Source organism: Thalassophryne amazonica, chromosome 14 (genome assembly GCF_902500255.1).
Source record: "Thalassophryne amazonica chromosome 14, fThaAma1.1, whole genome shotgun sequence".
Classification (NCBI taxonomy): domain Eukaryota; kingdom Metazoa; phylum Chordata; class Actinopteri; order Batrachoidiformes; family Batrachoididae; genus Thalassophryne; species Thalassophryne amazonica.
The window spans coordinates 51,264,143-51,285,727 of NC_047116.1; the positions used below are offsets into that span (position 1 = coordinate 51,264,143).

The 21,585-nt window shown below is 43.5% G+C and overlaps 1 long non-coding RNA gene across 1 annotated transcript; it reads right to left on the bottom strand.

Moving 5' to 3' along the window:
• Window positions 1–78: 78 nt before the first annotated feature.
• LOC117524695 lies at window positions 79–20,344 on the bottom strand. Its single transcript, XR_004564828.1, has 3 exons — window positions 20,330–20,344; window positions 5,856–5,860; window positions 79–307 (listed from the first exon to the last, which is right to left on the bottom strand). It is a non-coding gene; the product is annotated as an uncharacterized LOC117524695 (long non-coding RNA).
• Window positions 20,345–21,585: the final 1,241 nt, after the last annotated feature.

Below are 21,585 nucleotides of genomic sequence, written 5' to 3' on the forward strand. Positions count from 1 at the left end.
TGTGTGGCTGTGTGGCCAGTGCAGGTACTGGGAATCTTGTTAAAGTTGAGGGTCACATGGATTCCAGTCAATATCAGCAGATTCTTGAGAACAATGTACATGAATCAGTGACAAAGTTGAAGTTGCCCCGGGGCTGGATCTTTCAACAAGACAACGACCCTAAAACACTGCTCAAAATCCACTAAGGCATTCAAGCAGAGGAACAAGTAAAACGTTTTGGAATGGCCATCTCAGTCCCCAGACATGAATATTATTGAAAATCTGTGGTGTGATTTTAAGCAGGCTTTCCATGCTCAGAAACCAACACCTTCCTAATTTTGTAAGAATTATTGCACACTTTCTGTAAATCCTGTGAACTTCATTTCACTTCTCAAATATCACTGTGTTTGTCTGCTACATCATATATTTAACCAAAATTACTGATCCAAACAACCAATGATGGAAATCATTAGGGGTGCCCTTTACATACAACTGTACATATATATATATATATGTATATATATATATATATATATATATATATATATATATATATATATATATATATATATATATATATATATTTATCTTCTTCTTCTTTGTCTTTTAGCTGTTCCCATTGGGGTCGCCACAGCAGGTCAATCGTTTCCATCTCACACTGTCCTCTGTCACACCAACCACCTGCATGGCCTTCCCTCAGCACATCCATAAACCTCCTCTTTGGCCTCCCTCTTCTCCTCCTGCCTGGTGGCTCCATCCTCAGCATCCTTCTCCCTATATACCCGGGTCCCTCCTCTGCACATGTCCAATCAATCTCAATCTCACCTCTCTGACTTTGTCTCCAAACCGTCCCACCTGAGCTGTCCCTCTGATATGTTCATCCCTAATCTTGTCCATTCTTGTCACTCCCAAAGAGAATCTCAACATCTTCAGCTCTGCCACCTCCAGCTGTGCCTCCTGTCTTTTTGTTAGTGCCACCGTCTCTAAGCCGTACAACATAGCTGGTCTCACTACTGTCTTGTAAACTTTCCCCTTCACTCTTGCTGATATTCTTCGGTCACAAATCACTCCTACCACCTTTCTCCACCCACTCCACCTTGCCTGCACTCTCTTCTTCACCTCTCGACTACACACTGCATTACTTTGAACAGTTGAACCAAAATATTTAAACTCATCTACTTTCACCACTTCTACTCCTTGTAACTGCACTATTCCACTGGGCTCCCTCCCATTCACACACATGTACTCAGTCTTCCTTCTACTGACTTTCATTCCCCTTCTCTCCAGAGCATATCTCCACCTCTCCAGACTAAACTCATCTTGCTCTCTACTCTCACTACAGATCACAATGTCATCTTCAAACATCATAGTCCATGAGGACTCCTGTCTCATCTCATCCGTCAACCTGTCCTTCACCACTGCAAACAAGAAAGGACTCAGAGCTGATCCTTGGTGTAATCCCACCTCCACCTTGAATGAGTCTGTCATTCCGACTGCACATCTCACTACTGTCACACTATTCTTGTACATGTCCTGCACTACCCTAACATACTTTTCTGCCACTCCAGACTTCCTCATACAATACCACATCTCTTCTCTTGGCACCCTATCATAAGCTTTTTCTAAGTCCACAAACACACAATGTAACTCTTTCTGGCCTTCTCTGTACTTCTCCAACAGTATTCTCAGAGCAAACATTGCACCTGTAGTGCTCTTTCTCGGCATGAAACCATATTGCTGCTCACAGATCTTCACCTGTTTTCTAAGCCTAGCTTCTACTACTCTTTCCCATAACTTCATGCTGTGGCTGATCAACTTTATGCCTCTGTAGTTACTGCAGCTCTGCACATCACCCTTGTTCTTGAAAATAGGAACCAGCACACTTCGTCTCCACTCCTCAGGCATCCTCTCACTTTCCAAGATTTTATTAAACAATCTGGTTAGAAACTCTACTGCCATCTCTCCTAGACATTTCCATGGCAACTGCCTTTCCACTCTTCATCCTCTTCATAGTAGCCCTCACTTCTTCCTTACTAATCTCTTGTATTCCTGATTTACTCTCACCACATCATCCAGCCTTTTCTCTCGCGCATTTTCTTTATTCATCAGCTCTTCAAAATATTCCCTCCACCTTCTCAGCACACACTCCTCACTTGTCAGCACATTACCATGTGCATCTTTTACCACCCTAACCTGCTGCACATCCTTTCCAGCTCTGTCCCTTTGTCTGGCCAATCGGTACAAGTCCTTTTCTTGTTCCTTACTATTCAGCTTCTTGTACAGCTCGCAATATGCCTTTTCCTTCGCTTTTGCCACTTCTTTTTTCGCCTTACACCGCATCTCCTTGTACTCCTGTCTACTTTCTTCATCTCTCTGACTATCCCAAAACATTTTTGTCAACCTCTTTCTCCTTATGCTTTCCTGGACCTCTTCATTCCACCTCCAAGTCTCCTTGTCTTCCTTCCACTGTTCAGATGTCATACCCACTGCTGTCCTAGCTGTCTCCCTCACCACATCTGCAGTACGTTTCCATTTGTCCGGAACTGCTTCCCCTCCAACCAGTGCTTCTCTCACCTGTGCGCTACAGTCTTCCTCCATCAGCTTCCATCATCTGATCCTTTGTTGAGCTCTCACTCTCTTCTTCTTCTTTACCTCTGAAGTCATCCTACAAACAACCATCCTATGCTGTCTAACGACACTCTCCTGCCACCACCTTACAGTCTCTGATTTCTTTTAGCTTGCATCTCCTATAAAGAATGTAGTCTACCTGTGTGCACCTTCCTCCACTCTTTTATGTTACCCTGTGCTCCTCCCTTTTCTTAAAGTAGGTATTCACCACAGCCATTTCCATCATTTTTGCAAAATCAACTACCAGCTGTCCTTCCCCATTCCTATCCTTGATAACATGTCTACCCATTACTTCCTCATCACCTCTGTTCCCTTCACCAACATGCCCATTGAAGTCTGCTCCTATCACCACTCTTTCATGCTTGGGCACACTCTCCACCACCTCATCTAACACACTCCAGAAATCTTCTTTCTCCTTTATCTCACAACCTACCTGTGGGGCATATGCACTGATGATATTCATCATCACCCCTTCAATCTCCAACTTCACACTCATTACCATGTCAGACACTCGCTTGACCTCCAACACACTTTTAACATACTCTTCCTTTAAAATGACCTCAACACAATTTCTCTTCCTGTCCTCACCATGGTACAACAACTTGTACCCACCACCGATGCTCCTGCTCTTACTTCTCTTCCACTTGGTCTCTTGCAGACACAATATGTCTATCAGCCAGCTCTCTCCCTTTACCAGTCATACTACCTACATTCAAAGTCCCCACTCTCATTTCCACCCTTCTAGTTTTCATCTTCTCCCGCTGTTTGTGGAAACATTCACCTCCTCTTCTTCGTCGTCTTTGCCCAGCAGTAGCCCAATTTCCGTTATTAACCCGGGCTGCGACTGATCCGATATGGAAATTTGATTCTTAGTCTGCATAGTTGGGTTGGCTTGTTTTATGCCGGATGCCCTTCATGACGCAACCCTCCTAATTTATCTGGGCTTGGGACCGGCACTCATTGACATATATATATATATATATATATATATATATATATATATATATATATATATATATATATATATATATATATATATATATATATATATATATATATATATATATATATATCATTAAGTATGTCAATACAATACAGAATGTGACACTAAATGAAAAAATAAAATAACAGAACTTAAAAAAATATCTTATTTAAAGCACAGAAATACTTCCAAAAGACTGACTTTGAATAAATGTTGACTAGCAATAGCTGAATTTACTTGAACAATAATATTCTGATCTTAATCTTATTAAGACCATATTCTGATGAAGACATTGCCATGAAAACATCATTTTTTTATTACCTTAACAAGAAATTGGACAAAATCAGAGTAAACAAGAATTTGATTAAGACATGTGGAGTATTGCAGTCATATTCTGATTACTGAGATGCATTGTAGACATGTAAACATCTTAATCACACGATGACGTCCTCTTGGAGCTTTACCAGCATTTTGTAACATACAAAACATAGGAGAAGTAAATGTGGCTGTGAGTCATTAATCAGTCTATGCTCTGCTACATGTAAACAGGAACTTGAATGGGATGTTCTTTAAATAACTGATGTGAACACCATAACCTAAATATGGTCATATTCAGTTTATGCTTAATAATTGGATTATTGTTGTTATTATTATTACTATTGTATGTTTACATGGACAGGTTTCCTTGGAGCTGAAGCTAAACTGTCGTACAACCCCAATTCCAATGAAGTTGGGATGTTGTGTAAAATGTAAATAACAGAATACAATGATTTGCAAATCCTCTTCAACCTATATTCAATTGAATAAAACACAAAGACAAGATATTTAATGTTCAAACTTATAAATGTTATTGTTTTTGTGCAAATATTTACTCATTTTGAAATGGATGCCTGCAACATGTTTCAAAAAAGCTGGGACAGTGGTATGTTTACCACTGTGTTACATCACCTTTCCTTCTAACAACACTCAATAACAATTGCGTGAAGAAATAGTCAAACACTTTAAGAACAATGTTTCTCAATGTTCAATTGCAAGGAATTTAGGGATTCCATAATCTACAGTCCATAATATAATCAGAAGATTCAGAGAATCTTGAGAACTTTCTACACATAAGCGGCAAGGCCGAAAACCAACACTGAATGCCCCTGACCTTTGATCCCACAGGCGGCACTGCATTAAAAACCGACATCATTGTGTAAAAGATCTTACCGCATGGGCTCAGGAACACTTCAGAAAACTAATGTCATTTAACAGAGTTCATCGCTACATCGACAAGTGCAAGTTAAAACTCTACCATGCAAAGCAAAAGCCATACATCAACAACATCCAGAAACACCGCCACCTTCTCTGGGCCCGAGCTTATTTGAAATGGACAGACGCAAAATGGAAAAGTGTGCTGTGGTCTGATGAGTCCACATTTCAAACTGTTTTTGGAAATCATAGACATGTCCTCCGGACAAAAGAGGAAAAAGACCATCCAGACTGTTACCAGCACAAAGTTCAAAAGTCAGCAACTGTGATGGTGTGGGGGTGTGTAAGTGCCCATGGCATGGCCAATTTACACATCTATGATGGCACTATCAATGTTGAAAGGTACATCCAGGATTTGGAGCAACACATGCGGCCATCCAAGCAAAGTCTTTTCTTATTTCAGCAAGACAATGCCAAGCCACATTCTGCATGTGTTACAACAGAGTGGCTTCATAGTAAAAGAGTTTGGGTACTAGACTGGCCTGCCTGCAGGCCAGACCTGTCGCCCATTGAAAATGTGTGGCGCGTTATGAAGCGCAAACTACAACAGCGGAGACCTCGGACTGTTGTACAACTGAATTCGTACATCAAGCAAGAATGGGAAAGAATTCCACCTACAAAGCTTCAACAATCAGTGTTCTCAGTTCCCAAACGCTTATTGAGTGTTGTTAGAAGGAAAGGTGATGTAACACAGTGGTAAACATACCACTGTCCCAGCTTTTTTGAAATGTGTTGCAGGCATCCATTTCAAAATGAGCAAATATTTGCACAAAAACAATAAAGTTTATCAGTTTGAACATTAAATATCTTGTCTTTGTGGTGTATTCAACTGAATATAGGTTGAAGAGGATTTGCAAATCATATTCTGTTAATATTTACATTTTACACAATGTCCCAACTTCATTGGAATTGGTGTTGTAAACAGTAATACAATCACCAAATGACTGAAACCTCTCACTTTTTCCTCGTCATTTTATTAGTTTAGAAATATGACAGATTATCTCAGGATTTACACACCTGCTCGTTTTGGATGGCTCAGACTGGCACGCCTGTCATGCAGAGAAATACTTCCGAAGACGCCAGTGTATAGTTTAATTACAAATCACAGCTTGCTTGATGCTGTCAGACAAATGCGATTCATAGAGGGAGTGAAAAGGAATCAAGGAGCTAATTTTTGTCAGCATTCTGTCAGGATTACTGAGGTAAAGACTTAATTCCAAAAGGAATGTCTGCCTGTCAGCACATCTACGTCCATTTAGAATGATCATTTTCAAAAAGAAAGAAATGCTTGTACTGGAAAACCGGGACAATGAAATAGCAAAGATCTGCAGATAACAGTGCCACTTTTGGTTATAATACGACTTATTTTTTTGAGCCATTTTCAGCTCTCTATTTCCCACTTGGTGTCGAAAAACTTGCACATAAGGCTTGGATGTTGAATTTTTACAACAACTCTATTTAGGAGAAAAATATTGATTTTCAGATTTGGAAACCCTTGGTAAATTGCTACTTTTTCTACCACAATAAAACACTGATGGGTTTCAGATTTTCATACCCAAATTGCATTTAGAGGTGCCATCTGTTAGGATATTTCTCTGTGCTAATTATATTCCTTGCTTACAGAGTAGACCTCACTTAAGTATTTCATTTCTGGAGTTCATATTTATTTATTATCAGCCACAGGGTTTTATTTTGAGTTTGACAAACAAAGCCAGCAAATCTGTCTGATCTGTTTTAAATTGGTATTCTCAACAGGTTCAAGCACATTACCATGATAACATGATTTAATGGTTTGAGAGTAAATTGGCTTTTAAGTTGTCTTCAGCATGTCCTAATTGCCCAGTGAACCTCAATAAACAAGTTAACAGGGATATTCTTTCTCTATTTCTCCATCTGATGGCTTTTCACGATGATAGAATATGTGTGTAATTGCTGCCATCACAATGATGGCCAAGTATATGCTTATTAAAAAAAATATCAAACCTGGCAAAAAAATAAAATAAAACAAAATAAAATAAAGATCTATTAAATGCTTAACCAGTCAATAAATTTGCCATTTTGAGGAAATATACTTACTTAAGGGACTGGCTTTGATAGTTTTTATTATTATTATTATCATTATTATTATTATATTTTATTTATTTATTTATTTATTTTTGGTTGCTTACTTCTACAAAAGTAAGTAATGCTAATTGACTCCTGTTTATTAATGTTAATGGACTTCTGTTTGTTAATTATGAGGTTAGATCAAGTCTGGGTGCATAGGCTGCGCCACACTATGGAACTGCACCTTGAAGAGACAGAACAGGACTCTCAAGATGTAAACTGAACAGTCATCATAGAAAGATTTGATCTCCTATGCAGAAAAAAAGGTACAAAATCAACTGACTGATAAATTTTTGATAAAGAGTATTAGAGATTGTATTGTTAAACTGTTAACTTATATGTGTAGTCTGTAACTAATGACTGGGAAATTTGCTTCAAAAATGAAAATAGAACATTGTTATTATCTAATTGAACATTGTTATTGCAAAGAAACCCATCAGTAATGAACCTTACCTTGACCCAACTAACCCACTATTTATTTGCTGAAACATGACATTCATGGGCTTAGTTGATTACATTATACAATACAAAGCAAAACAAACTCCTACAGTATTCCAACATGTTCACAATCTGTGTACAAGGAAGGAATCAAGTTATAAGTTGAGAGGAACATTATTATCTGGTAAAACAAAGACTGAACTACTGTAAAAAATAATAATAAAAAAAAATCACTGTGTCTCTGTAAAAGAAGTACATTTGGAACAACTGTCCCGAAACTATTGACTTTTCATTCTTCTAGCTGACTTCAAAAGACTATGTAAAAATAAATATTTCTTTACAGTATGGAAAATTAACTTCATTATTATTCTTGGATTGTGTCTATTTAATTACCTCAAATGTCTGTGCATTACTATTGTTGTATTCCTTGTGATGAGTATAGTTTCCTGGGGTAAAAAGGGGGTGGCTGATGAATATAAATAGGTGGATCAAATTGCAGCGGGATTGAGTCAACCATCTGTTGGGGGTGCACGATGACCAAAAAATGTAGATAAATTTAATTATATCCATTACAATGTACAAAGATTGAATATTCTGACCACAGACACTATGGCTGGACTATATGAACAACTAGAAGCTACATTGATGGATTACCAAAACAGATTGGCTTTGGACTTTGTTATTGCCGAAAGGGGGATGTATGCCACATATTTGGCTAAAGAGTGCTGTGCATTTATCCCAAAAAAATATTGCACTTGATGGTTCTGTAACCAGACTAAACGACACACTCTGAGGAATTGGCTGAAAATTCTGCAATCAATAAACAGCTGACTGGTTTCACGCACATTTCAGCAAGTGGAAAGGACTGGTAGTGTCTGTTCTAATTTCTCTGACTATAGCAAAAACTGTACTGGTCCATTGTATAAAACATTTGTCTCAAATACAGTAGTTTTCAGAATAATAGTAGTGCTATGTGACTAAAAAGATTAATCCAGGTTTTGAGTATATTTCCTAATGTTACATGGGAAACAAGGTACCAGTAGATTCAGTAGATTCTCACAAATCCAACAAGACCAAGCATTCATGATATGCACACGCTTAAGGCTATGAAATTGGGCTATTAGTAAAAAAAAAGTAGAAAAGGGGGTGTTCACAATAATAGTAGCATCTGCTGTTGACGCTACAAACTCAAAACTATTATGTTCAAACTGCTTTTTTAGCAATCCTGTGAATCACTAAACTAGTATTTAGTTGTATAACCACAGTTTTTCATGATTTTTTCACATCTGCAAGGCATGAATTTTGTTGGTTTGGAACCAAGATTTTGCTAGTTTACTAGTGTGCTTGGGGTCATTGTCTTGTTGAAACACCCATTTCAAGGGCATGTCCTCTTCAGCATAAGGCAACATGACCTCTTCAAGTATTTTGACATATCCAAACTGATACATGATACCTGGTATGCAATTTATATAGGCCCAACACCATAGTAGGAGAAACATGCCCATATCATGATGCTTGCACCACCATGCTTCACTGTCTTCACTGTGAACTGTGGCTGGAATTCAGAGTTTGGGAGTCGTCTCACAAACTGTCTGCGGACCTTGGACCCAAAAAGAACAATTTTACTCTCATCAGTCCATAAAATATTCCTCCATTTCTCTTTAGGCCAGTTGATGTGTTCTTTAGCAAATTGTAACCTCTTCTGCACGTCTTTAATTTAACACTCCTACTCCCAAGGACCTGCCAAATGGCAGTTATACCTTTAAATCCCAAGGCGCTGCCAAATGGCAGCTGCACTCCCTGGATTTACATCTTACATCTCAACGACCCCCTTTCATGAGCTAATACACAGTAGCACCTTATTCAGCTTGCGCATTTGTCCTCTTTGTGTCAGCAAAATAAAAAATAGTTTCAGTTGCATTTGTAAGAAGTAACTCTAAAGACAGAACCCAAGTACATAAGAAAAAACAGATGTTTAGTTATAAAGAATAAAATAAACTTTTCAACTTTATCAGATTCTTTGACCATAAAGACATACCCATAGCTTTAGGAATGATATTTGTACCACTATTACTTCAATAGTTATTATGCTAATGTTTTGTTATTTCTATATTCTTATTATTTCTATTGTTACCAGGTGACATTTGACCTAGTTTGTTTGAACGCACCTGGCACTGCCACATCTCCTTTCTGTGAACTTGTTACAAAAAACACAACACTTAGTAGAAGAAATTTAGATTCAAGATTCAAAGCTTTATTGTCATATGCACAGTACTTTGCTGCCCACACTGGATGTCCAAAATATCTTATATGCTCTGTGCTATAAAGCTTAGCCATCTCTGCGTCTCTCAGTCAACAGAGTGAGTATGTGTTGTGAGCTGGCTTTCCAGCACTTGCACATTCTGATCTAATGGCCCCCATGTACATAACAAAATGTGGCCTAATGAGATGTAAAGTACCCAGTGCTGCCATTTGGCAGCGCTTGGTAGATACAGGAGTAGTGTAAAAATGCTGGTAATAGCAGGACTTTGCGAGGGATTCTTGCAAATAAATTAGCTTCACACAGGTGTCTTCTAACTGTCACAGCACTTACAGGTAACTCCAGACTGTCTTTGATCATCCTGGAGCTGATCAATGGGTGAGCCTTTGCCATTCTGGTTATTCTTCTATCCATTTTGATGGTTGTTTTCCATTTTCTTCCACGCGTCTCAGTTTTTTTTTTTTTTTTTTGTCCATTTTAAAGCATTGGAGATCATTGTAGATGAACAGCCTATAATTATTTGCACCTGCGTATAAGTTTTCCCCTCTCCAATCAATTTTTTATTCAAACTACGCTGTTCTTCTGAGCAATTTCTTGAACGTCCAATTTTCCTCAGCCTTTCAAAGAGAAAAGCATGTTCAACAGGTGCTGGCTTTGTTGTGTGTTGGGGGGTGTGGCTGGATGTTTTGGTGTTCTTTTCTTTTCTTTGCTCTTCAGGTGGCATGGAAACTGATTTGTCTGTGGAGAAGGTGCTGGCTGAAGAGTCCTCACCCTCATCAACATCATGTGTAGCAGCTGTGACTGGTGCTCACATGCAACCTTAAAGACTTTCAGCTGAAGCAGATAATTGGATGGCATTCTGCATTTAAGTCATGTGTGATTCAAGCAGAACTGCCAGGAACTCGACCTTGTGATGTCCGTTTGTGAGACGCTGAGGACCGCGCCTGGGTTTAACACATCGAGCCCGTGAAGCAAGGAAGGGTGAGGACACTTGCTGTCAGCACACATTAAAGGTGATTAAGTGTTCGACTAATTGTTGATAGTAACTTGGTGTTTTGTTACGCAGTATACTGGAATTGTGATGAGAATTGTGCAGTTTGCTTCTCACTGCTGTGGCGTGCAGGATAAGTGATCCTCCACTTGTTGTGAGAAGCTGCTCATTTGCATAAAGTTAAAAAATACAGACCTGAATGTGTTGCTGATAGCGTGTGTCTTTTGAAAGATATTGTTGTAACTGCTGACTTACCTCACCTCTTCTTTGCTTCACAGAGAGTCAGTTTGTCGTGTCCCCCTGGGGGGTGTTTGTCTGGTGGTAGTGGGTCCAGGAACGCCGGGCTTCTATCCTTTTGGGCGCTTAAGAGCGTGCCAACAGTCACTCCACCAGAAGGACGTTGTTTCAGTTTTGTACACATTATTATGCACAGGTGAAAAATAAATTGTTTCTGTTGTTGGAACCGCTTTCTGGTTATTTTTAGCGCTGGGTTCTGTCTGACGCAGGTCCGCTCCTCAACTCGCGTCGACACATAACAGTAGTTCCCGGCCATTCCATAATGGACCCAGCGGCAGAGGCGGTTCCTTTTGCCGAAAAAGTTCAAGAACACTTGGAGAAAATATGGGAGCAATTACAGCATCTCGCAAACCAAATTAAACAAACAGACGCCCGTGTTACGGAGCTTGCAGCGCAAGCCGTTCCGCTTCCTGCTGCTCCAGCTGCGGCATCATCGATACTAGTGAAGATAACTCCGTCACCCAGAGATTCGGCGTCCGAACCGATTGTTTGTCGTCCGGAGCCTTGTGCGGTGATGCAATGTTCTCTGGTTTCTGCTCAGTCAGGTTGGAGCGCCGCAGCTTTACGAGGAATGTTTGTAGATGGGTTAAATGAGTCATTAAAAGACGAGCCGGCAGTCTGTGACGAGCCAAACGATTTAGATGAGCTAATATCGTTGGTGATTCGTCTAGATTATCGGAAGAAGGAGCGTGGACGCGAGAGAGGACGCCCATCGGAGCGGGTTTTTTCGTCTCGGGGCTTTCCCCGACACAGATCCGGGCTGCCTCTTCTTCGCCCTACTGAAGCTCCTCCGACGGGACCTCTGGCTCCTCCTGTTGACGAGCCCATGCAGCTCGGACGACCAGAGATTACTGTATTGCCCCGACATATAAACGTCAAGAAAAATAATGGTGACGCATCTCCAGGTGTTCTGGGACAGGCAAAATAATACACATAAAAAAAAAAATCTAGCACGAGTAAATGTTTTGTTTTCTTTAAATAGGGGTTATAATTGTATGGGGAGTCAAAGGCGTATCTGGTGGAGTGATTGTTAGGCGGTTAGAAGTCTGCCTGGGCTCAATTAATTGTTAATTTTTTATGTGTTTTTAGGTATTTTCTGTTTGGGTTGTTGGGTCGTTTTATTTTGTTGTTTTTTATTTCTCTACATCCCTAACCCCAACCTCACTTGCCCCAAGACCGTTTGTCTTGTGGGTTGTGGGGTGGTGCAGGTTGGTCATGCTGAGCATTCTCAGAAGACCTCTGCACCTGGGGGGGGGGGGGGGTGTTAGAGGCATTTTTCTTGGTTTGGTTAGGGCCCGGTTCCACTCCAGCCTCGGTGAGCCTTTGTACCGTTCGTCATTGGTGTTGCCGGGGTGTGGTGCAGCGGAGACTTACCTCAGTCGGAGGGGTGGGCCGATCTGTTGCCGTTCACCATTTCGGTAGTTCCACCCCTCCCGAGAGGCTGGGGTATGGTCGAGTTGGGGCACCGGACGTATTTCCGGTTCTCCGCTGCGCCTTGGGGTTGGAGCTGGGTTAGTTTTTTCCTGTTCCCTTCTCCGGCTTAATGTTTTGAGCCGTTCGCCAAAAGTTGAGCCGCCGAGGGGCTCTGGGAGGGACCCGGGGTCTTTCGGGGTGCCAGGGAGGGTAACAGGGTTTACGGTCGTTTTATATCCCCCCGGGGTTTTTTTTGGTAGTCCTCCGGGGGTTGATTTTTGATTTTGTTCTGTTTCCTTCCGGGTTCCACCTCCAGGGTTGATGGGACGGTCCTCTGGGGGGGAATTGGCTTGGGGCCAACTAGCCAAGTGTGACCGGGTCTGGGGTTCCGGGGTTGTGGGGAGGGTTCCTCCTGGGGTTGATGGTATGGTCCTCTGGGGGGCGCTGTTTGCTCCATGTACACCTGGGGACCTTTGTGGGACTATGGTTCTGGCTGTTCCTCCTGGAACTGGCGATGAGGGCCTTCTGGGGGGGTTGGGCTCTGCAGGTCATTCTGGGGGGGTTGTTTGTTATTTTTCTTTTATGCATTTATGTTTGTATTGTGTTTGTGGGGCTGTGTTGGGTTTTTGCGTTTGGGAGTTTTTCTTTTCTTCCCGGGGTTTGATGGGACGGTCCCCTGGGGAGGTTTTGGGTGGGTTTTATGTTTTTTTCTGTGTGTTGAATTGTTCTGGGGAATGTTTTGGGGCTTTTGTTGATGCCAGCCGGCCTTCCAGCTGCGGTGCCTGTCCTGCTGTCTGTGGTGGACCTTAGGAGCGTGGTGCTGTCTGCTTCCTGACGTGGACCCCGGAGGGAGGTGCTGTTCTCGGGCCTGGTCTGTTCGGTCGCCGGGAGGCTTCCCGTTAATGGGGGGGTACTGTTGTGTGTTGGGGGGTGTGGCTGGATGTTTTGGTGTTCTTTTCTTTTCTTTGCTCTTCAGGTGGCATGGAAACTGATTTGTCTGTGGAGAAGGTGCTGGCTGAAGAGTCCTCACCCTCATCAACATCATGTGTAGCACCTGTGACTGGTGCTCACATGCAACCTTAAAGACTTTCAGCTGAAGCAGATAATTGGATGGCGTTCTGCATTTAAGTCATGTGTGATTCAAGCAGAACTGCCGGGAACTCGACCTTGTGATGTCCGTTTGTGAGACGCTGAGGACCGTGCCTGGGTTTGACACATCGAGCCCGTGAAGCAAGGAAGGGTGAGGACACTTGCTGTCAGCACACATTAAAGGTGATTAAGTGTTTGACTAATTGTTGATAGTAACTTGGTGTTTTGTTATGCAGTATACTGGAATTGTGATGAGAATTGTGCAGTTTCCTTCTCACTGCTGTGGCGTGCAGGATAAGTGATCCTCCACTTGTTGTGAGAAGCTGCTCATTTGCATAAAGTTAAAAAATACAGACCTGAATGTGTTGCTGATAGCGTGTGTCTTTTGAAAGATATTGTTGTAACTGCTGACTTACCTCACCTCTTCTTTGCTTCACAGAGAGTCAGTTTGTCGTGTCCACCTGGGGGGTGTTTGTCTGGTGGTAGTGGGTCCAGGAACGTCGGGCTTCTATCCTTTTGGGCGCTTAAGAGCGTGCCAACAGTCACTCCACCAGAAGGACGTTGTTTCAGTTTTGTACACATTATTATGCACAGGTGAAAAATAAATTGTTTCTGTTGTTGGAACCGCTTTCTGGTTATTTTTAGCGCTGGGTTCTGTCTGACGCAGGTCCGCTCCTCAACTCGCGTCGACACATAACAGGCTTCATCCTTACATAGGGGACACCTGATTCACACCTGTTTGTTCCACAAAATTGACAAACTCACTGACTGAATGCCACACAACTATTATTGTGAACACCCCCTTTTCTACTTTTTTTACTAATAGCCCAATTTCATAGCCTTAACCTCTTAACGCCTATTGTTGCATATATGCTACAATATTTGACTCAAATATGCAACATACCAAATTGACCAGTATGCCTGTTGTTGCAAATTTGCAACATACCATTATTATTATTATTATTATAACATTATAACATAAATTATTACCAAAATACCAAAATTATGATTTATTTTTTGTGCAAAAGTGTAATTAATAATCTCAACATTATTTACCATCTACTTAAAGGCAAAACACACACAAAACATTTCTTCATATACACCTATATAAATTCAGGCGTTAAGAGTGTGCATATCTTGAATGCTTGGTATTGTTGGATTTGTGAGAATCTACGGAATCTACTGATACCTTGTTTCCCATGTAACAATAAGAAATACGAGGTCTGTTAGAAAAGTATCCGACCTTTTTATTTTTTGCAAAAACCATATGGATTTGAATCACGTGTGATTGCATCAGCCAAACTTGAACCTTCGTGCGCATGCGTGAGTTTTTTCATGCCTGTCGGTTGCGTAATTTGCCTGTGAGCAGGCTTTGTGTGAGCAGTGGTCCACCCCTCTCGTTGGATTTTTATTGCGAATAAAATGTCTGAAGGATTTGGAGCTTTGCTGCATCAAATTTTTCCAGAAACTGTGAGAGACCTCCAGGTGGACACCATTCGGAAAATTCAGATGGCTTTCAGGGACGATTTTATGGTGATTACACAGATTAAGGAGTGCTCCAGCCAGTTTAAAGACCGCCCACAGCGTCTTGAGAGCGCGGCGCACTCCGAGCGCCGATCGACAGGCTGAAACCTCGCTGAAACAACCAGATCATTTCCAAAGTGAAGGCTTTGTTGATCCGGGACATCGTCTGACTTCCACAGAAATGGCAGAAGACGTGGACATCACCACTTTTTTCGGCACATTCCACTGTTACAGGAGTTTTTGTCATGGAAAGAGAAGCGGAGGGATGCGCCACGGAGCCGCTCATGACGCGGACAAAAGCACCTCCGTGTTGGTCTCACAGGACGGCTTTCAGATGGCTTTCAGATGGCTTTCGGTGGCTTTTCAGTCGTGTGACTATCCGAGAAATTGTGAATGAGCTGGACATGCCAGAAGATATCCTGTGAGGCTTCATCATGGCATTGCTTAGTGCCATGCGGCCCCGTCCCAACGCGTGAATTTCTCCGCTCATCTTTCCATGACAAAAACTCATGTAACAGTGGAATGTGCCATTCATTTCCAAAGTGAAGGTTTTGTTGATCCAGGACGTCGTCTGACTTCCACAGAAATTGCAGAAGACGTGGACATCAGCACTTTTTCGACACATTGAGACAGATGTGTGAAGAAATTTGCGCATCGGTGCCCCCATGACCCAACCTAGGATAAGCGGAAGAAAATGGATGGATGGATGGTCTGGCTGACCACGGGATTGTGAAAGCTGCAGACAGTTGAAGGTTAGTCATCATAGATGTGCACAAAACAATTCTTTTTTAGGTAATATCGTGATGAGGACTTCGCAGTCAAGCAACAAGACTTCACAGCACATGGGTGGGACTATACCCAGAAGCAGATGAGAGAAGTGGATGAATCAAGAAAGAATAAAACATCTTAGCGGAGTGATGCAATGTTTAGACAGAAACTCAGATAGTATAGTATATGGGTTCTGCGAGAGGTAGACGGGGTTCCTGCTCAGAGCCTGATTGCTAGGGCAAACTAAGCATGAACCCAGAGACTCTGTTATTGTTACTTTGGCTCATTCTCTGTATTAAAGGTGAGGTCAATCTGAGAAATGGATTGAGTCCTTGTTGTCTTTGCCTCTCTCATCATTGGATGCACGGGGTGTGTGACCTAAGGTAAATAGTTTTGCTGTTCACATGTTGATGTTTCCTCCTGTGGGTTCACCACCTGCAGAGGGGGCCATGGGGGCTGGGTGCAGAGAGGATTGGGTGGCGGTCGAGGGCGGGTGGCCCAGCGGCCCGGTCCATGCTCACAACCCCTGGCTCTTGGGACGTGGAATGTCACCTCACTGGGGGGGAAGGAGCCTGAGCTTGTGCGGGAGGTTGAGAGATACCGACTAGAGATAGTCGGGCTCACCTCCACGCACAGCTTGGGCTCTGTTTCCCAACTCCTGGAGAGGGGATGGACGCTTCATTTTTCTGGCATTGCCCATGGGGAGAGGCGGAGAGCTGGGGTCGCATTGCTTATTGCTCCCCAGCTCAGTCGCTATGTGTTGGAGTTCACTCCAGTGAACAAGAGGGTCACGTCCCTACGCCTTCGGGTCGGGGACAGGTCTCTCACCGTTGTGTTGGCCTATGGGCCAAGCGGCAGTGCAGAGTACCCGACCTTCCTGGAGTCCCTGGGAGGGGTACTAGATAGCGCTCTGACTAGGGACTCCATTGTTCTCCTGGGGGATTTCAACACCCACGTGGGAGGCGACAGTGAGACCTGGAGGGGGTGATTGGGAAGCACAGCCTCCCCGATCTGAACCCAAGTGGTGTTCAGTTGTTGGACTTCTGTGCTAGTCACAGTTTGTCCATCACAAACACCATGTTCGAGCACAAGGGTGTCCATAAGTGCACGTGGCACCAGGACACCCTGAACCGGAGGTCGATGATCGACTTTGTAGTCGTATCATCTGATCTTCGGCCACGTGTCCCAGACACTCGAGTGAAGAGAGGGGCTGAGCTGTGGACCGATCACCACCTGGTGGTGAGTTGGATCCGCTGGGAGGGGAGGAAGCCGGTCAGACCTGGCAGGCCCAAACGTATCGTGAGGGTCTGCTGGGAATGACTGGTGGAACCCTCTGTCAGCGAGGTCTTCAACTCCCACCTCCGGAAGAACTTCTCCCAGATCTCGGGGGAGGTTGGAGACATGGAGTCCGAGTGGACCATGTTCTCCACCTCCACTGTCGATGCGGCCGCTCATAGCTGTGGTCACAAGGTCTCTGATGCCTGTCGCGGCGGCAATCCCCGAACCCGGTGGTGGACGCCGGAAGTAAGGGATGCCGTCAAGCTGAAGAAGGAGTCCTACTTATCTTTGTTGGTAGGTGGGACCCTGGAGGCAGCTGACAGGTACCGGCAGGCCAAGTGTGTCGCAGCCCGTGTGGTCACAGAGGCAAAAACTCAGGTCTGGGAGGGGTTTGGGGAGGCCATGGAGGAGGACTATCGGTCAGCATCGAAGAGATTCTGGCAAACCGTCCGACACCTCAGGACGCGGAAGCAGCTCTCCACCAGCACAGTTTATGGTGCGGATGGGGATGTTGTCGGGTGGTGGAAGGAATACTTCGAGGATCTCCTCAATCCCATCGTCATGTCTTCCGAAGAGGAAGCAGAGACTGGGGACTCAGAGGCGGACTTATCCATTACCCATGCCGAAGTCACCGAGGTGGTTAGAAAGCTTCTCGGTGGCAAGGCTCCTGGGGTGGATGAAATCCATCCTGAGTACCTTAAGTCTCTGGATGTTGTGGGACTGTCTTGGCTGACACACCTCTGCAACATCGCGTGGCGATCGGGGACAGTGCCTCTGGATTGGCAGACCGGGATGGTCGTCCCTCTGTTTAAGAATGGGGACCGGAGGGTGTGTTCCAACTATAGGGGGATCACACTCCTCAGCCTCCCCGGTAAAGTCTATTCCAGAGTACTGGAGAGGAGAATTCGACCGATGGTTAAACCTCAGATTCAGGAGGAGCAGTGTGGTTTTCGTTCTGGTCATGGCACACTGGACCAGCTCTACATGCTCCATCGGGTGCTCGAGGGTTCATGGGAGTTTGCCCAACCAGTCCACATGTGTTTTGTGTATCTGGAGAAAACGTTTGACCGTGTCCCTCGGGGCACCCTGTGGGGGGTGCTCCGGGAGTACGGGGTCCTTTGTTAAGGGCTATCTGGTCCCTGTAAGACCGCAGCAGGAGCTTGGTTCGCATTGCCATTAGTAATTCAAACCTGTTTCCAGTGCACGTTGGCCTCTGCCAAGGCTGCCCTTTGTCACCGGTTCTGTTCATTATTTTTATGGACAGAATTTATAGGCGCAGCCAGGGTGTAGAGGGGGTCTGGTTTGGGAACCAAAGAATCTCATCTCTGCTGTTTGCGGACGATGTGGTTCTGTTGGCTTTGTCAAATCAGGACCTTCAGTGTGCACTGGGGCGGTTTGCATCCGACTGTGAGGTGTCCGGGATGAAAATCAGCACCTCCAAATCCGAGGCCATGGTTCTCGACCAGAAAAAGGTGCTTTGCCCTCTTCAGGTCGGTGGAGTGTGTATGGAGAGTTTAAGTATCTCGGGGTCTTGTTCACGAGTGAAGGACGGATGGAGCGTGAGATCGATAGACAGATCGGTGCAGCATCTGCAGTGATGCATTCGCTGTATCGGACCGTCTTGGTGAAGAGAGAGCTGAGTAGGGGGGCAAAGATCTCGATTTCCCGATCGATCTACGTTCCGATCCTCACCTATGGTCATGAGATTTGGCTCATGACCGAAAGAACGAGATCGCGAGTACAAGCGGCCGAGATGAGTTTCCTCCGCAGGGTGGCTGGGCGCTCCCGTAGAGATAGGGTGAGGAGCTCGGTCACTCAGGAGGAGCTTGGAGTCGAGCCGCTGCTCCTCCACGTCGAAAGGAGTCAGTTGAGGTGGCTCGGGCATCTTTTCCGGATGCCCCCTGGACGCCTCGCTGGAGAGGTGTTCCGGGCACGTCCCACTGCGAGGAGGCCCCGGGGAAGACCCAGGACACGCTGGAGGGACTACATCTCTCGGCTGGCTTGGGAACGCCTTGGGGTTTCCCCGGAGGAGCTGGGGGAGGTGTGTGTGGATCGGGAGGTCTGGGCGGCTTTGCTTGAGCTGCTGCCCCTGCGACCCGACTCCGGATAAAGCTGAAGAAAATGGATGGATGGATGGATGGATTTTTAAAGAATTTATTTGGAAATTATGGTGGAAAATAAGTATTTTGTCAATAATAAAAGTTCAGCTCAATACTTTGTAACATAATCTTTGATGGCAATGACAGAGGTCAAACATTTCCTGTAATTCTTCACCAGGTTTGCACACACTGTAGCTGGTATTTTGGCCCATTCCTCCATGCAGATCTCCTCAAGAGCAGTGATGCTTTGGGCCTGTCGCTGGGCAACACGGACTTTCAACTAACTCAAGAAATTTTCTATGGGGTTGAGGTCTGGAGACTGGTTAGGCCACTCCAGGAACTTGAGATGCTTTTTACGGAGCCACTCTTCTGTTGCGCAAGTGTTGTGTTTGGGATCACTGTCATGCTGGAAGACCCAGCCACGTTGCATCTTCAATGCTCTCACTGATGGAAGGAGGTTTTGGCTTAAAATCTCACGATACATGGCCACGTTCGTTCTACCCTTAACACGGATCAGTCGTCCTGTCCCCTTTGCAGAAAGACAGCCCCAAAGCATGATGTTTCCACCCCCATGCTTCACAGTAGATATGGTGTTCTTGGAATGCAATTCAGCATTCTTTATCCTCCAGACACGACGAGTTGAGTTTTTACCAATATGTTCTACTTTGGTTTCATCTGACCACATGATATTCTCCCAGTCCTCTTCTGGATCATCCATATGCTCTCTGGAAAACTTCAGATAGGCCTGGACACGTACTGGCTTAAGCAAGGGGACACGCCTGGCACCGCAGGATTTGAGTCCCTCTGTGCCTGGTGCACATCTACAATCTGCTTCCTGATGTCCTTCAACAACTCTTTGGTCTTGGCCATGGTTGATTTTGGAGTCTGGATGTTTGAGGCCGTGGAAAGGTGTCTTTTATACAGATAACGAGTTCCCCCAGATGCCATTAATACAGGTAACAGCTGGAGGACAGAAGAGCTTCTTAAAGAAGAAGTTACAGGTCTCTGAGAGCCTGAAATCTTGCTTGTTTGTGGGTGACCAAATACTTATTTTCCACCATGGTTTACAATAAAATTCTTTAAAAATCCTACAATGTGATTTTCTGGATTTTTTTCTCATTTTGTCTCTCATGGTTATAGTGTACCTATGATGAAAATTACAGACCTCCATCTTTCTAAGTAGGAGAACTTGTACAATCAGGGGCTGACTAAATACTTTTTACCACACTGTACTGGAGATGCATCTGGGTTGGGCTGAGCTGTTAGAAGTGTTTTCTTCAATGACTTATCTGGCATCAATATAACCACTAATCTAGTGTGCTTTGCTGGGACTCTAATCTTCACCTCATTCTTGTCACTGTGATCACTGGACTATATATGGTTCTTTAGCTGGGATTAGAAATGATACAAGTAAACAGGCATATGTAGTTGTTCAGCAACTAAGGAAAGAATCGATGAAGATTTGGTTAATGTACCAAGTCAATCCAAAAATCACCATTTTTTTGTTTATAAAAAGATACCTACCACCTGCTGGAATGGTCTGGGTTCATTGTATGTCATCATGATCATATGCATGATGGAAATTAGGAGCAGATATAGTTGAAGTTGCACATAGCTGAACTGACCTTGTCAGCTTTATCGCTTTAAAAGCCTTGGTCTGATGGCCACCAAGCTATTTTTAAATAATTTGATAGCATCAATAATATATAATACATATGTATGAAGCCCATTTACTTCAGACAAAAAAAAATCTAGAAGTCACAGTTGCTGTTATGACAGAGGCTCTAGTTGTACACAAAAACATTTTGTAGCTGCTGTTTTTGTCAAAACCATAGTAACACTCACTATTATGCAATAATAAAATCCTTGGTATAACTGATACATAATCAAATTATCTTGAAAGGTAGCTTCATGGGCTCCTTTTGAATGCACAGTATGTACATAATTAAACAATATGAAGGTATTTGAGGCTTATGAGGTTAAGAGAGTGGGATCCCCTCAGTAAAATCATATGTGGGCAATGGAGCAGCACACAAAAATGAGTTCCATTTCATTGAAAGGCATCCATCTGTGAGGAATAATTGAAAGTACATTCCTGTTTTTTCCTGTTACAGCTTTCTAATAATCACAAAACAGAAAACCTCTCCAAGAAATGTTTTATTTCTTTCTGACCCTCTACAATTTAATTAAAACTCTTATCAGCTGTAGATGTTGCAATCTTATGAAAAAATTCCTGAGTTAAATAAAACCTCACTCAGACATCTGTGCAGCTTAAAACCTATTTATACCATTGATTAAGAAGCTCCGCCAGTAATTTTGAAAAACTCTTCTTTTCATGAGAATGCCAGCTATTATTCTCACAGACATTCATTATTACACAATTTAAGATGATACGCTACACTTTATGTCTAACTACAATTCCTCATGGCCTCCAATTGTGTGGTCTGCACACAGACTCTCAAACTGCTTCTCTCTTCAGTTA